Here is a 6000-nt window from a genome sequence, read left to right on the forward strand (position 1 = left end):
AAATCAAGCGCAAACAAGGATCACCAATCAATGGTCATTAATATCCCTCAATGTCAATGGCCTCAACTTACCTATAAAAAGACACAGACTAGCAGAATGGATACGAAGACAGAACCCTTCCTTCTGCTGCATACAAGAAACATATCTCAACACCAAAGACAGACATTATCTCAGAGTAAAGGGCTGGGAAAAGATCTTCCAATCAAACGGCCCCAAGAAACAAGCGGGCGTAGCAATCCTAATATCTAACAAATTAGACTTCAAATTAAAATCAATCAAAAGAGATGAAGAAGGGCACTTCATATTCATCAAAGGAAAAATACATCAAGACGAAGTCTCGATTTTAAATATCTACGCCCCAAATACAAAGGTACCTACATTCGTGAAAGAAACATTACTAAAGCTCAAAATGCACATAAAATCTCACACACTAATAGTAGGAGACTTCAACACTCCGCTCTCACCGCTAGATAGGACCTCCAGACAGAAACTTAACAAAGAAACAAAAGAATTAATAGAAGTTATGACCCAACTGGGTTTAACAGACATCTATAGAACATTCCACCCAAATACAAAGGGATATACCTTCTTCTCGGCACCACATGGAACCTTCTCTAAAATTGACCACATAATAGGAAACATAGCAAATCTCCACAGATACAAAAAATTGGAATAACCCCTGCATCTTATCAGACCACCATGCATTAACATTAGAATTCAACAATAACACAAATCGCAGAAACCCTACAAACTCATGGAGATTGAACAATGCACAATTGCACCATCCCTGGGTAAAGGAACAAATAAAAAAAGAAATTAAAGACTTCCTCGATTTCAATGAGAATGAAGACACAACATACACAAACTTATGGGACACTTTGAAAGCAGTGCTGAGAGGAAAGTTTATAGCACTAAGTGCCCACATGAAAAAACTGGAGAACAGTCATACTAGAGAATTAATAGCACAGCTGAATGTTCTAGAACAAAAAGAAGCAAACTCACCCAGGAGGAGCAGAGGCCAGGAAATAATCAAATTGAGGGCTGAAATCAATCAAGTAGAAACCAGGAAAACACTGAGAAGAATCAATGAAACAAAGAGTTGGTTCTTTGAGAAAATCAACAAAATAGACAAACCTCTGTCCAAACTAACCAAAAGACAGAGAGAGAACATGCTAGTTAACAAAATCAGGGATGAGAAAGGGGACATAACAACGGACTCTGAGGAAATCAAGAGAATCATCAGGGCATACTTTGAAAATCTGTACTCCACAAAATTTGAAAATTTAAAGGAAATGGACAATTTCCTGGATAGATATCACTTGCCAAAACTAAATCAAGAACAGATAAATCATCTAAACAGACCTATAACCCCTAATGAAATAGAAGCAGTCATCAAAAGTCTCCCAAACAAAAAAAGCCCAGGCCCAGATGGCTTCAGTGCAGAATTCTACCAGAAATTCAAAGAAGAGCTCACTCCAATACTCGTCAAAGTATTCCACACTATAGAAGCAGGAGGCTCACTGCCAAACTCTTTCTACGAGGCTACAATTACCTTGATACCCAAGCCACACAAAGACACAACTAAGAAAGAGAACTATAGACCAATTTCCCTCATGAACATTGATGCAAAAATACTCAATAAAATACTTGCAAACTGGATTCAAGAACACATCAGAAAAATCATCCACCATGATCAAGTAGGCTTCATTCCAGGAATGCAGGGATGGTTCAACATTAGAAAATCTATCAATGTAATCCACCATATTAACAATCTGCGAAAGAAAAACCACATGATCATCTCACTAGATGCTGAAAAAGCCTTTGACAAAATCCAGCACCCCTTCATGATAAAGGTCCTAGAGAGATCAGGGATAACAGGAACGTACCTGAATATAATAAAAGCAATATACAGTAAACCAACAGTTAACATCAAACTAAATGGAGAGAAACTCAAAGCAATTCCTCTAAAATCAGGAACAAGACAAGGCTGTCCACTCTCTCCATATCTCTTCAATATTGTACTTGAAGTTCTAGCTACAGCAATAAGACAACAAAAGGAGATAAAGGGGATACAAATAGGAAAAGAAGAAGTCAAACTTTCATTATTTGCAGATGATATGATAGTTTACATAAGTGACCCAAAAAACTCCGCAAGGTTACTCCTAGAGCTGATAAACACCTTCAGCAATGTGGCAGGATACAAGGTAAACTCAAAAAAATCAGTGGCCCTATTATATACAGATGATGAAGTGACTGAGAAAGAAATCAGAGAAACATCACCTTTTACAACAGCCAAAAACAGCATCAAATATCTGGGGATAATGTTAACCAAGGAAGTGAAAGACCTGTATATCAAGAACTTTGTGTCTTTGAAGAAAGAAATCAAAGAAGATACCAGAAAATGGAAAGATCTCCCATGCTCTTGGATTGGTAGGATCAACATAATAAAAATGGCAATCTTGCCAAAAGCAGTCTATAGATTCAATGCAATCCCTATCAAAATTCCATCACAATTCTTCAAGGACCTGGAAAGAACATTAATCAACTTTATATGGAAAAACAAAAGGCCCAGGATAGCCAAAACATCCCTATACAATAAAGGAACTTCAGGAGGCATCACCATACCTGACTTCAAGCTCTATTATAGAGCTATAGTCCTGAAAACAGCTTGGTATTGGCACAAAAATAGGCAGGTAGACCAATGGAACCGAATCGAAAGCCCTAATTTTAACCCACACACCTATGAACACCTGATTTTTGACAAAGAAGCTAAAACTGTACAGTGGAGAAAAGAAAGCATCTTCAACAAATGGTGCTGGCATAACTGGGTAATGGTATGCAGAAGACTGCAGATAGATCCATGTTTATCGCCTTGTACAAAACGTAAGTCCAAATGGATCAAAGATCTCAACATACATCCAGCCACACTGAAACATTTAGAAGAGAAAGTGGGAGATACTCTTCAACGAGTTGGTACAGGAGACCACTTCCTAAACATAACACCAGTGGCACAGGCACTGAGATCAACAATTAACAAATGGGACCTTCTGAAACTAAAAAGCTTCTGTAAGGCAAAGGACACAATCAAAAAGACAAAAAGGCAGGCCACAGAATGGGAAAAGATATTCACTAACCCTACATCTGACAGAGGGCTAATCTCCAAAATTTACAAAGAACTCAAGAAACAAGTCTCCAAAACACCAAAGGATCCACTTGAAAGGTGGGGTACAGAGCTAAATAGAGAATTCTCAGTAGAGGAGGCTAAAATGGCCAAGAGACACTTAAGAAAGTGCTCAACATCCTTAGCCATCAGGGAAATGCAAATCAAAACAACTCTGAGATACCATCTTACTCCTGTCAGAATGGCTAGAATCAAAAACACCGAAGACAATTTATGCTGGAGAGGATGTGGAGAGAGAGGAACACTCCTCCACTGCTGGTGGGAATGCTGACTCATACAGCCTCTTTGGAAATCAGTATGGAGATTCCTCAGGAAAATGGGAATTAATCTACCACTAGACCCAGCAATTCCACTCTTAGGCATTTATCCAAATGAGGCAGGTTCATACAACAAGGGCATCTGCTCCACTATGTTCATAGCAGCATTGTTTGTAATAGCCAGAACCTGGAAGCAACCTAGATGCCCCTCAACTGAAGAGTGGATAGAGAAAATGTGGTATATTTACACAATGGAGTATTACTCAGCAGAAAAAAACAATGGAATCTTGAAATTCGCAGGGAAGTGGATAGCACTGGAAGAAACCATCCTGAGTGAGGTAACCCAGTCGCAAAAAGACAAACATGGTATGTACTCACTCATATATGGATTTTAAATATGGATCAGGATAGTGCCAGTCTGCACTTCCACAGATAGAGAGTCTGGGAAACAGGAAAGAACCTAAAAGATATGCATATATGCATAGTACCCAAGAGAAGAGGATGGAGACAAGATCCTCTGAATGGATGGGGAACAGGGCGAGGGGGGTAGTGGGACCTGGGAAGAATAGAGGGGGTAAAGAGGAAGGGAGTTGGTCATGGGGGAACAGGAAGTTGAGGGGGTGGGGGTAAAATAGGGGGAAGAGGGAATCATAGGATCGAAGACAGATCAGGCACCAGAGTGACCTCGAGTGATCTAAAGGTATAACATCAATTGGCAAGCTAAGCAATAGTGGCAGGACCACCTCGAATGCCCATTCCTGATAATGAACTTGATGTCTATAACCATCCGGGAGCCTTCATCCTGGGACTGATGGAAGCAGAGGCAAACACACAACTAAGCACTGAACTGAACCCAAGGAACCCAGTGACAGAGAGAGAGGAGTGATGAGCAAATTGGCAAAGAATGGACTGGCAAAACCAGCAGAGACAGCTGATCTGAACAGGGGAGTGCTCTTGGACCCCAGACCGACAGTGGGGAGGCCAGAATGGGACTGATCTGGACCCCCCAAATGTGAGTGTCAGTGAGAAAGCCTGGGCAACCTATGGGGCTCTGAGCTGTGGATCAGTGTCTATCCCTGGTATACAATCTGTCTTCATGTGCCTATAGCACAAAGAGAGATGCTCTCTCAGCCTGGACTCTTAGGGGAGTGCCTTGACCCTACCAAGAGTAAAATGATAGACTCTAGACATCCCCTATGTGGAAGGATTTGGCAATAGGGTGGGAGGGAGGGTGGAAGGGGAGTGCGGGAGGAGGGGAGGGAAAGGGAACTGGGATTGACATGTAAAACAAGCTATTTAAAATTAAAATAAAAAATGATTTAAAAAAATTAAAAAAAAGATTAATATACTTCTAGTGTATGTCCCAACTTTCCCCTGACATCCAAAGGGAAAAAAAGAAGATAAATCTACACAAAGATCGTAAGTGAAATACTACTCAGTCATATGAACCAATGAAGGTTAGCATTGCTTTTTCTTCTCTTGTTGATCCACATTCAGGACGACTGCAGTGGCTGTTGATAAGTCTGGCTACTTCAGCCTCCAGAGGTGACAGTAACTGGGGACATTTGCGGATTTGGGATTCCTCATGTATGAGCTTGCACAGACACATGGCTGCAGCAGTCTGCAGGATGGAAAGTAGACTGGTGGGAAAGAATCTCTGTTTGTGATGCCCTACCGTGTGCCAGAGGACTCTCGGAGATGCAAGGGAGGAGAAAAATGGTGGTACAGCTTTTACACTCAGAAAAAAGTTAACAAGACCATCATCCTATGAATGATATTTAAACAAGTACTTGGCTTCCTCATGCCAAATAAGGACTGGGGATAAGAAAGTGAGGAGGAAAGATCCCTAGGAGGTAAGAAAATCTGTAGCAGTTTCAAGACATGTAGATTCTAATAGAGAAAGAGACAAACAGAAAGAACAGAACATGTTAAGTGAGGCTCTGGAGTATCTGTGTGAACATGGGAACATATTTATGTTGGTCTTAATGGGGATAGAAGAAGGTGGTCCGCTCATGATAAAGCTAATTGCAGGAAGGGTAAGTACGGTTTAAGATAGCAGGGATAGTGATGACCAGCAATTTAGAAGAGCGTAGGAATGACTTGACACACAGTAAGGAACTGGTGTTGATTTTCACCCAGGAGCTGAATGATCCGAGGAGTATTTTAGAAAAATTAGAAATATATTTATGTGCATGATCACCTAGGGAGGCAGCTTCCCAGCTCTATGAAAGCACACTGAAAGACAAAACAGTTTTTAATGTCTGTAGAGATAAATTGAAGTCCTGACAACATATCACTTTCCTTCTTTCCTTTCAAAAGAACTCCTGTGTGACAAATAAAATGGTTGTAGCATGCCTTTCCACCCTCTCTTGAAGAAGAGGGTTGAAGAATCATCCTGCCATTTTAATCTGAGGAACACAGTGTTTCACAACTTTTATATGAAAACTGGATACCACTTATTTTAAAATATTTGCCATTTTTATGACTTAAGTTTTATCATGGAGAAATTGAGTAGGGCTCATTTCCCAAGAAGTCAAAGGAGTGAGTGTTGAAAGTGAAACC

This window comes from Mesocricetus auratus, unplaced genomic scaffold (assembly GCF_017639785.1).
Source record: "Mesocricetus auratus isolate SY011 unplaced genomic scaffold, BCM_Maur_2.0 Super-Scaffold_100019, whole genome shotgun sequence".
NCBI lineage: Eukaryota > Metazoa > Chordata > Mammalia > Rodentia > Cricetidae > Mesocricetus > Mesocricetus auratus.